Below are 12,532 nucleotides of genomic sequence, written 5' to 3' on the forward strand. Positions count from 1 at the left end.
AGTGTAGGTTCATCAGTTATAATAGTCTATAAATTCAACGTAGCAAGATTTTGGCAAAAATGTATACAGATAAGATAAGCCAAAGTAATATTTGAAAAGAAGAACAAGGTGGGAAAGTGTGTCTTAGCAGATATCAAGACTTATGAAACCAAATAAACCAGCAGAATAAAGAGCTCAGAAATGCCCATGCAAATATGGAAATCTTATAAATGACAGAGCTGGACTGAAAATAATCCTTCTATCCCACTGAAATATGAATTTACATTAAAAAATTACCTTTATAAAAATAATTTAACAAAATTTATATCATATTTATATTTTTTGATTGTGAATCAATAATATAATTACTACTCAAATTAGAAGAAAATTTTAATATGTAAAATCTAATGAACATAGTAAATTGAAATAAATATATTACAATTTACCTAAATTTTTTGGTAACAAAATGATAGGGTGATCAATGAAAGATTTTTAAGCTTGAAATTATAACATATCAGGGTAACATTCTAGGGCAATATAGAAGAGAAGTAAGGGTTAACAGAGAAAAAGGAAAGATGATAAATTTCTGAGAATAAGAACTGATGCCTGAATTTTCTTTTAAAAGATAATTATGGGTACCAAAAACTATAGTATTAGATTTCATTAGATATATTTAAAAGAGTTATATAATAGGTTTCCTTATAAAAAGAAAAATATTTAAGAGGGGTCCAAGATGGTGGCATAGGAAGACCCTGAGTTCACCTCTTCCCACGAACACATCCAATCTACACCTACATATAGAGAAATTTGTTTTGAAGACCTGAAGGCTGAATGGACAGCTACTGCACATAGAAGGACCACATAGAAATGGGTAGTAAAGATGGAAACATGGTATCCATGAGAACCCCACCCTGACCTGCAGTAGGGAGAGATTTTCTGAGGGGCCTGAGCACAGACTCGCCCACCCTGGGACACGACCAAAAAACAGGAGTTTAAAGGGCACCTGGACTAACCCTAGAGCTTCTGCAAATGAGCAAGGAACTGCTGGAGATCTCTCTGGGGTCAGAGGGGCCAGCAACTGCCATCATTTGAGTTCCCCCATGACTCCCCCGGCCCATGCCCACTCCAGCCCGAGCTGCCCCACCAAGGCAGATTTGAGTGCAGCACTCCCCTGGGACCAAACCTGGCATGCAACAACTCCAACCCCAGCCAACCCACTAAGGTGGTCTCAGATGCAGCATTCACCAAGGCCTTCCTCCAGCCTGTGCCTATTCTAGCCCCAGCCACCCTGCCGAGGTGGCCTCAGGTGCTGCACTCTCCATGGACTGCCTGCTCTAGCTCTATCCAGCCTGCCAAAGCCACCAGGCACAAGTAGTCTACACAGGGAATGCTCCTCTACAAGCCATTCTTTCAAAACCACAGAGGTAGCTATTTTGCCCAATTTATAGAAACAAAAACTGAAAGTCAAATAAAATGAGGAGACAGAGGAATGTTTCAAACTAAGGATCAAAATAACCCCCCCCCCCAAAAGAAACCTTAATGAAATGGAGATAAATAATTTACCCGATAAAGAGTTCAAGAAAACAGACATAAGGATGCTTACCAAACTCAGAAGAATGAAGGAACACAGTGAGAACTTCAACAAACACTTAGAAAATATAAGAACTAATCAGAACTGAAGAATACAATACAATAGAGGGAATACAATAGAGAGAATAACAGCATACTAGATAATAAAGGAGAATAGATAAGTGATCTGGAAGACAGAATAGTGGAAATCACACAATCAGAACAGCAAAAAGAAGAAAGAAGTTTTTAAAATGAAGAGAGTTTAAGAGACCTCTTGGGCAACATCAAGAGTACCACATTTACATTATAGGGGTCCCATAAGGAGAAGAGAGAAAGGGCCAAAAAACTTATTTGTAGAAATAAAAGCTTATTTGAAGAAAAAAATGAAATAAAAATTTCCCTAACCTGGAAAAGAAAACAGACATTCAGGTACAGGAAACACAGAGTCCCCAAAAAGATGAACCCAAAGAGATTCTCACTGAAATATATTATAATTAAAATGGCAAAAGAGGGAATCTTAAAGGCAGCAAGAGAAATATAGCTAATCACATACAAGAGAAACCCCATAAGACCATCAGCTGATTTTTCAGCAGAAAATTTACAGGCCAGAAGGGAGTGGCATAATATATTTAAAGTGCTGAAAGAAAAAAATAAAATAAAATATAATATCTGGCAAGGTTATCATTTAAAATTGAAGGAGAGATAAAGGGTTTCCCAGATAAACAAAAACTTAAAGGAGTTCATCACCACTAAACCAGTCAGACAAGAAATGTTAAAAGGCCTTCTTTAAGCAGAAAAGAAAAGGCTGTAACTAGAAATAAGACAACATATGGAAGGAAGAAAAAAATCCCACTGGTAAAGGCAAATATATAGTGAAGGCAAGGGATCAGCCATTTAAAAAGCCAGTACAAAATTTAAAAGACAAAAGTAATACAATCAATTGTAACTACAGTAAGTAGTTAAGGGATTCAGAGAATAAAAAGATGTAAAATATGACATCAAAAACATAAAATGTGTGGAGAAGATAAAAACGTAGTGTTTTTATAATGGCTTCAAAATTAAGTGACTATCAGCTTAAAACAGATGGCTATACACAGGTCAATATATAAGACCCTCACAGCAACCACAAACCATAAACCATGAATAGATACACAAAAAATAAAAAGAAAGGAATCCAAATATAAACTAAAGAAATCCAACAAATCACAAAGAAACAAACCAAGAGAAGAAAATAGGAACAGAGAAGAACTACAAAAACAACCAGAAAACAACTAAAGTGATAATAAATACATACCTATCAATAATTACTTTAAGTGTAAATGGACTAAATGCTCCAAGCAAAAGCCACTGATTAAAGAATAAAAAAAGACCCATCTATATGCTGCCTGCAAGAGGCTTACCTCAGATCTAAAGCCTCAAATAGATTGAAAGTGAAGGGATGGGAAGAGATTCCATACAATGGAAACAAAAGAAAGCTGGGGTAGCAATACTCATATCAGATTAAATAGACTTTAAAACAAAGACTATAACAAAAGACAAGGGGTCAATCCAACAAGAGAATATAACACTTGTAAACATTTATGCACCCAACACAGAATCACCTAAATATACAAAGCAAATGTTAACAGACATAAAGGGAGAAGTAGATAGCAATACAATAATAAGGGACTTTAATAACCCACTTACATCAATGGACAGATCATCCAGACAGAAAATCAATAAGGAAACCCTGGCCTTAAACAACACATTAGATCACATGAACCTAATAGATATATACAGAACATTCCATTAAAAGCAGCAGAACATGCATTCTTTCAAGTGCACATGGAACATTCTCCAAGACAGATCATATGTTAGGCCACAAAACAAGTCTCAGTAAATTTAAGAAGACTAAAATCATACCAAGCAACTTTTCTGACCACAGTAGAAAGACTATAAGAAGAAAATTGTAAAGAAAACAGGTGGAAACTAAACATCAGGCAACTAAACAACCAATGAGTCAATGAAGAAATCAAAGAGGAAATTTAAAAAAATACCCTGAGACAATGAAAATGGAAACACAACTGTCCAAAATCTATGCAATGCAGCTAAAGCAGTTCTAAGAAGGAAGTTTATAGCAATAAAGGCCTACCTCAGGAAACAAGAAAAAATCTCAAATAAACAATCTAAGTGTAAATTTAAAGGAAGTGGAAAAAGAGGAACAAGTTAGTAGAAGGAAAGAAATAAAGATCAGAGCAAAAGTAAATGAAATAGAGATTTAAAAAGCAATAGAAAGGATCAATGAAACTAAGAGTTGGTTCTTTGAAAAGATAAATAAAATTGACAAACCTTTAGCCATCAAGAAAAAAATAAACTCCAAATAAATTAAATCAGAAATAAAAGAGAAATTACAATGGACCCACAGAAATACAAAGGATCATAAGAAAATGCTATGAAAAATGATATGCCAAACTAGACAATCTAGAAGAAATGGATAAATTCCTAGAGACAGACAATCTTCCATGAAAGAGTCATGAAGAAATAGAAAATATGAATAGACTGATTACTAGTAAGGAAATTAATACATAATCAAAAAACTCCCCCAAAACAAAAGTCCAGATCCAGATGGCTTCATAGGTAACTTCTACCAAACACTGAAAGAAGAGTTAATCCCTATACTTCTCAAATTACTCCAAAAAACTAAAGAGAAGGCCACACTTCCAAATTCATTTTACAAGGCCAGCATTATCCTGAGACCAAAAACAAAGACACAACACACATACAAAAAATTATAGGACAATGTCCTTGATAAACACGGATGTAAAAATTAATAAAACATTAGCAAACCAAATTCAACAACAGATTAAAAGAATCATACACCATGATCAATTAGGATTCATTCCAGGGATTCAAGGATGGTTTGACATCTGTAAATAAAACAATGTGATATACCACATGAACAAAACAGAGGATAAAAACCATGTGATCATCCAAAAAGATGCAGAAAAAGCATTTGACAAAATTCAACATACATTTAAGATAAAAACTCTCACAAAGTGAATATAGAGGGAACACACCTTAACATAATAAAAGCCATACATGAGAAAACCACAGCCAACATACTATTCCACATTGAAAAGCTGAAAGCATTTCTGCTAACATCAGGAACAAGACAAAGATGCTCATTCTTGCATCCACTTTTATTCAACACAGTATTGGAGGTCCCAGCCAGAGCAATCAGATAAGAAAAAGAAATAAAAGGCATCTAAATTGGAAAGGTAGAAGTAAAACTGTCACTATTGATACTATATATAAAAAAACCCAAAGACACCACCAAAAAACTACTAGGATTAATAAATGAATTCAGTAAAGTTGCAGGATACAAAACTAATATACAGAAATCTGTTGCATTTCTGTACACTAATAATGAACTATCAGAAAGAGAAATCAAGAAAACAATTCCATTTACAACTGCATCAAAAAGAATAAAATATTTAGGAATAAATTTAAACAGAGAGGTGAAAGACCTGTACTCTGATAAGTATAAGACACAGAGGAAAAAGTTGAAGACAACAGAAGAAAAAACTACTGTACTCATGGACTGGAAGCATCAATATTGTTAAAATGTCCACACTACCCAAAGCAATCTACAGATTCAGTGCAATCCCTATCAAAATATCAATGGCATTTTTCACAGAACTAGAACAAATAATCCTAAAATTAGTATTGAACCACAAAAGACCCCTAATAACCAAAGCAATCTTTTAGGATATATATATAAAGGATATATATATCCTTTCTTATATTCTTTTTACATTGTGGTTTATCCCAGGACATTGAATATAGTTCTCTGTGCTATACAGTAAGACCTTGTTGTCCATCCATTCTATATATAATAGTTTGCATCTACTAACCCCAAATTCCCAGTCCAACCCTCCCACACACCCCCTTTGGCAAACGCAAGTCAGTTCTCTATGTCTGAGAGTCTTTTTCTGCTTTGTAGATAGGTTCATTTGTGTCATATTTTAGATTCTACATATAAGTGATATCATATTGTATTGTCTTTCCCTTTCTGACTTACTTCACTTAGTATGACCATCTCTAGTTGCATCCATGTTGCTGCAAATGGCATTATTTTGTTCTTTGTTATGGCTGAGTAGTATTCCATAGTATATATGTACCGCATCTTTATCTATTAATCTTTTGATGGACACTTAGGTTGTTTCCGTGTCTTGGCTATTGTGACTAGTGCTGCTATGAACATAGGAGTGCATGTATCCTTTGGAATTAGAGTTTTGTCCGGACATATGTTTGACCTCCATACTGTTTTCCATAGTGGCTGCACCAACTTACATTCCCATCAACAGTGTAGGAGGGTTCTCTTTTCTCCATACCCTCTCCAGAATTTGTTATTTGTAGGCTTTTTAATGATGGCCATTCTTACTGGTGTGAGGTGGTACCTCATTGTAATTTTGATTTGCATTTTTCTAATAATTAGTGATGTTGAATATCTTTTCATGTGCTTATTGGCCAACTGTATGTCTTCTTTTGAGAAATGTCTATTTAGGTCTTCTGTCCATTTTTTGATTGGGTTGTTTGTTTTTGTTGTTGAGTTGAGTTATATGAACTGTCTGTATATTTTGGAAATTAAGCCTTTGTCGGTTGCATCATTTGCAAATATTTTCTCCCATCCCATAGACTGTCTTTTTGTTTTGTTTTTGGTTGCCTTTGCTGTGCAAAAGCTTGTAAGTGTGATTAGATCCCATTTGTTTATTTTTGTTTTTATTTCTATTGCCTTGGGAGACTGATCTAAGAAAACACTAGTACAATTTACCTCAGAGAATGTTTTGCCTATGTTCTCTTCTAGGAGTTTTACGGTGTCTTGTCTTATATTTAAGTCTTTAAGCCATTTTGAGTTTATTTTTCTGTATGGTGTGAGGGTGTGTCCTAACTTCATTCATTTCATGCAGCTGTACAACTTTCCCACTTGCTGAAGAGACTGTCTTTTACCCATTTTATATTCTTGTCTCCTTTGTCGAAGATTAATTGACCGTAGATATGTGGGTTTATTTCTGGGCTTTCTATTAGGTTCCATTGATGTAAGTATTTGTTTTTGTGCCAATACCATGCCGCTTGCATTACTGTAGTTTTTTAGTATTGTATGAAGTCTGGGAGGATTATGCCTCCTGCTTTCTTCTTTTTCCTCAGAACTGCTTTGGTTTCCTTCTTTTTCTTCAGAATTGCTTTGGGAATTCTGAGTCTTTTATGGTTCCATATAAATTTTAGGATTATTTGTTCTAGTTCTGTGAAAAATGTCATGGGTAATTTGATGGGGATTGGGTTAAATCTGTATATTGCTTTGGGTAGTATGGCCATTTTAACAATATTAATTCTTCCAATCCAAGAGCATGGGATATCTTTGGATTTCTTTGAACCATCTTCAATTACCTTTACTAATGTTTTATAGTTCTCAACATATAAGATTTTCACCTCATTGGTTAGGTTTATTCCCATTTTATTTCTTCTGGTGTGATTTTAAAAGGTATTGTATTTTTATATTCCCTTTCTGATATTTCATTGTTAGTGTAAAGAAATGCAACCGATTTCTGTATGTTAATCTTGTACCCTGCTACCTTGCTGAATTCATTTATCAGTTCTAGCAGTTTTTGTGTGGAGTCTTTAGGGTTTTTTATATAGAGTATCATGTCATCTGCATATAATGACAATTTTACCTCTTCTTTTCCAACTTGGATAACTTTTATTTCTTTTTCTTGTCTGCTGTGGCTAGGAATTCCAATACTACGTTGAAGAGAAGTGATGAGAGTGGGCATCCTTGTCTTGTTCCAGATTTTAGTGGGAAGGCTTTCAGCTTGTTACCATTGAGTATTATATTGGTTGTGGGTTTGTCATAAATAGCTTTTATTATGTTGAGGTATGTTCCTTCTATAACACTTTGGTAAGAATTTTTATCACAAATGGACGTTGAATTTTGTCAAATGCTTTTTCTGCATCTATTGAGATAATCATGTAGTTTTTGTCTTTTCTTTTGTTGGTGTGGTGTATCACATTGATTGGTTTGCATATGTTGAACCATCCTTGTGAACTGGGGATGAATCCCATTTGGTCACAGTGTATGATCTTTTTTATGTATCGTTGGGTTCAGTTTGCTAATATTTTGTTGAGAATTTCTGCATCTATATTCATCAGAGAAATTGGCCTCTAATTTTCTTTTTTCGTGGTATCTTTGGTTTTGTTACCAGGGTGATGGTATGGTGGCTTCACAGAATGTCTTTGGGAGTGTTCCCTCCTCTCCAGTATTTTGGAAGAGTTTGAGAAGGATCAGTAAAAGCTCTTCTTTTATGTTTGGTAGAATTCAAACAAGCCATCTGGTCCTGGACTTTTCTTTATAGGGAGTCTTTTTAAATTACATATTCTATTTCATTTCTAGTGATCAGTTTGTTTTCATTTCTAGTGATCAGTTTGTTCAAAGCTATCTTGAGAAAAAGAAGAGCAAAGCTGGAATTATCATGCTCCCAGACATGAACCTACACTTCAAAGCTACAGTAATCAAAACAGTATGGTACTGGCCCAAAACAGACACATAGATCAATGGAACAGAATCAAGAGCCCTGAAATAAACCCACACTTACATAGTCAATTAATCTATGACATAAGAGGCAAGAATATACAATGGGGAAGAGACATCCCTTCAATAAATGGTGCTGAGAAAATTAGACAGCTACATGCAAAAGAATGAACTGGACTACTTTCTTACACCATACACACACACAAAAAAAAAACACAGAGTGAATTTAAGACTTAAGTGTAAGACCTGAAACTATCAATCTCCTAGAAGAAATCATAGGCAGCACACACTCTGACATCAGTCTTAACAATATTTTTTTGGATATGTCTCCTCAAGCAAGGGTAACAAAAGCAAAAATAAACAAATGGGACTACACCGAACTAAAAAGCTTTTGCACAGAGAATGAAACCACCAACAAAACAAAAAGGCAACCTACTGAATGAGAGACATTATTTGGAAATGATATATCCAATAAGGTGTTGATATCCAAAATATAAAAAGAACTCATACAACTCATTATCAAAGAACAGACACCCCAATTAAAAATGGGCAGAGGGGGCTTCCCTGGTGGCACAGTGGTTAAAAATCTGCCTGCTCATGCAGGGGACATGCATCCAAGCTCCAGTCTGGGAAGATCCCACATGCCACGGAGCAACTAAGCCCATGCACCACAACTACTGAGCCTGAGCTCTAGAGCCTGCAAGCCACAACTACTGAGCCCGTGCCCTGCAACTACTGAAGCCCGTGCACCTAGAGCCCGTGCTCCACAGCAAGAGAAGCCACCGCAATGAGAAGCCCGCGCACCACAAAGAAGAGTAGCCCCCACTCCCCGCAACTAGAGAAAGCCCACGTACAGCAACAAAGATGCAATGCAGCTAAAAAACAACAACAACAACAAAACTATATTTATAGTAATTGGAAACCAAACCAAACCAAACCACCAACGATTACACAATTAGACTAAGTTGATTTTAAGGCAAGAAACATTCTAGAAATGAAGAGATTCAATATCTTGTCAGAATGCAACAATATTAAATAGTATACACCTAATAATACAGGCTTAGGATATGTAAGGCGAAAATTAGCTGAACTAAATAGAGATTATAAAACACCTCTCTCTCAGTAACAGACAATACAATAAAAGGTGACCAAAGAAAGATTAATGAAATAGAAAATTCTAAAAGTAAATGGAAAATGTGAACCACATGATTAACAACTGTGACCTAACTGACATATAGGAAGCACTGCACTCAACAACTGTAGAATATACATGCTTTCCACAAGATGGGAAACATTCCATAAAATTGACTATATGCTGGGTATATGGTCAAAGGATCAATACCACATAGAATATGCTCTCTAACCTCTGGAATTAAACTGGAAATCAGTAATCAAAAGGGAACTATATAACTAGAAAATATTTAAAACACTTTAAAATAAGGAAACATTATATGCTGTTGAGTCATTATTAAAATATGACCTATAGAAACTTATGGGTGTGATTACTTGTAAAAATTGTGTTGTGAGTTCCCTGGTGGTCTAGTGGTTAGGATTCAGTGCTTTCACTGTGGAGGCCTGGGTTCAATCCCTGGTTGGGGAACTGAGATCCCAGAAGCCATGTGGTGTGGCAAAAAAAAAAAGAAAAAAAAAAAAGTGCAGTACATCTATGAAATAAAAAGCAATATCATCAAAAATAAGAATTAAAAATCTAAAAAAATTCCATGTTAATGTTTGATAAATTTTAATATCTTGATGAAAGGAAAAATTTTCTAGGAAGATATACATTAACAAAATTATTCAAGAAGAGAACAAAACCCTGAATAGAACAACCTTAGAAGACATTAAAATAAGTAGGAAATATCTCTTCTCCTGAAAGATCTAGGCCCAAATCACTTGGTATATGAAACATTTTCAAACCTTCAAGGAACAGATAACATTTCTATTACTTAAACTGTTTCACAAGGATTAGAATGGGGGCTTCCCTGGTGGTGCAGTTGTTGAGAGTCCACCTGCTGATGCAGGGGACACGGGTTCGTGCCCCGGTCCGGGAGGATCCCACATGCCGCGGAGTGGCTAGGCCCGTGAGCCATGGCCGCTAAGCCTGCGCGTCCAGAGCCTGTGCTCCGCAACAGGAGAGGCCACAACAGTGAGACGCCCACGTACCACAAAACAAAACAAAACAAAACAAAAAAACAAAAACAAACAAACAAACAAAAAGAATTGGAATGGTATACAGCTGACCCTTGAACAATGTGGGGGGTTAGGGACACTGATCCTCCACAGGGTGGAAAATCCAAGTATGACTTTACAGTAGGCCCTCCACATCTGTGGTTTTGCACTTAAGAATTTAACCAACCTCAGATTGTATAGTATTGCAGTATATACCACTGGAAAAAAAAAAAAATCCGTGTGTAAGTGTACACATGCAGTTCAAACCTGAGCAGTTCAATGGTGAACTGTAAAACTTATTAAGTAAGATAATGCTAGCTTCTTTTAAAAAATTAAAAATGTAAAATGACTCAAATATCATGGAAATTAATTTCTTGTTCACTTTTGTAGCTCTTATTCAACAGTATTTAGAAAAAGTAAAAATTTGTGAAGGAGACAAAGTAATTAATTTCAAATGTCTACCTAGAAAACCTAAGATAAATAACTGAAAAATAACTGGAATAAGGGAGTTCAATAAAGTGGCATCACAAAGAATAACCATTCAAAAATTAATCTTTATTAATCATCAATTAGAAAATATAATGGTAAAAAAATTCCCATTTCCAATAGCATCAAACTATAGCATACTTATTCAGATCTAACAAGAAATACTTAAGACCTACATGAAGCAAGATATATTTTTTCTTTCCAAAACATTAACAAAGATCTAAATGAATGGAGAAAAAAATCACGTTCGCTTCTCCCAAACCACCCTTTATATTCAATGCAATTCCAATTAAAAAAAGAAAGTCCCAATTGAAATTTTATTACCATGGCAAAATGATTCTAAAGATCATGCAGATGATCAAAATCAAGAAGTTAAAAAAATATTAGACTTAACCTAACAATAACAATGAACCTAGAACTAAACAATGAACCTAGAACTAAAAAGCTAGAGTAATTAAAATAATAATGTAGTGGCAGAGAGAAATGGATCAACGGAACAGAGTGGTTTGTTCAGAAAGAGAGCTATGTACAAGTAAAGGAATGAAATTAGAACACTCCCTAACACCATACACAAAAATAAACTCAAAATGGATTAAAGACCTACATGTAAGGCCAGACACTATAAAACTCTTAGAGGGAAACACAGGCAGAACACTCTATGACGTAAATCACAGCAAGATCCTTTTTGACCCACCTCCTAGAGAAACGGAAATAAAAACAAAAATAAACAAATGGGACCTAATGACACTTAAAAGCTTTTGCACAGCAAAGCAAACCATAAACAAGACGAAAAGACAACCCTCAGAATGGGAGAACATATTTGCAAACGAAGCAACTGACAAAGAGGATTAATCTCCGAAATATACAAGCAGCCCATGCAGCTCAATATCAAAAAACCAAACAACCCAATCCAAAGATGGGCAGAAGACCTAAATAGACATTTCTCCAAAGAAGACATACAGATTGCCAACAAACACATGAAAGGATGCTCAACATCACTAATCATTAGAGAAATGCAAATCAACACTACAATGAGCTATCACCTCACACCGGTCAGAATGGCCATCATCAAAAAATCTACAAACAATAAATGCTGGAGAAGGTGTGGAGAAAAGGGAACCCTCTTGCACTGTTGGCGGGAATGAAAATTGATACAGCCACTATGGAGAACAGTATGGAGGTTCCTTAAAAAACTAAAAATAGAACTACCATATGACCCAGCAATCCCACTACTGGGCATATACCCTGAAAAAAACATAATTCTAAAAGAGTCATGTACCACAATGTTCATTGCAGCACTGTTTACAATAGCCAGGACATGGAAGCAACCTAAGTGTCCAGTGACAGATAAATGGATAAAGAAGATGTGGCACATATATACAATGGAATATTCCTCCGCCATAAATAGAAACAAAAACTGAGTTATTTGTAGTGAGGTGGATGGACCTAGAGTGTGTCATACAGAGTGAAGTAATTCAGAAAGAGAAAAACAAATACCGTATGCTAACACATATATATGGAATCTAAAAAAAAAAAAAAAGTTTCTGAAGAACCTAGGGGCAGGACAGGAATAAAGATGTAGATGTAGAGAATGGACTTGAGGATATGGGGAGGGGGAAGGGTAAGCTGGGATGAAGTGAGAGAGTGGCATGGACATATATACACTACCAAATATAAAATAGATAGCTAGTGGGAAGCAGCTGCATAGCACAAGGAGATCAGCTCGGTGCTTTGTGACCACCTAGAGGGGTGGGATAGGGAGGG

The 12,532-nt window shown here is 35.4% G+C and overlaps 1 protein-coding gene across 3 annotated transcripts in view; it reads right to left on the reverse strand.

Annotated features, from left to right (window-relative positions):
- STXBP4 (syntaxin binding protein 4) overlaps positions 1 to 12,532 on the reverse strand; it is a 180,548-nt gene that overhangs the window by 105,758 nt on the left and 62,258 nt on the right. The window lies entirely within an intron of this gene.

This window comes from Leucopleurus acutus (assembly GCF_964270905.1).
Source record: "Leucopleurus acutus genome assembly, chromosome: 19".
Lineage (NCBI taxonomy): Eukaryota > Metazoa > Chordata > Mammalia > Artiodactyla > Delphinidae > Leucopleurus > Leucopleurus acutus.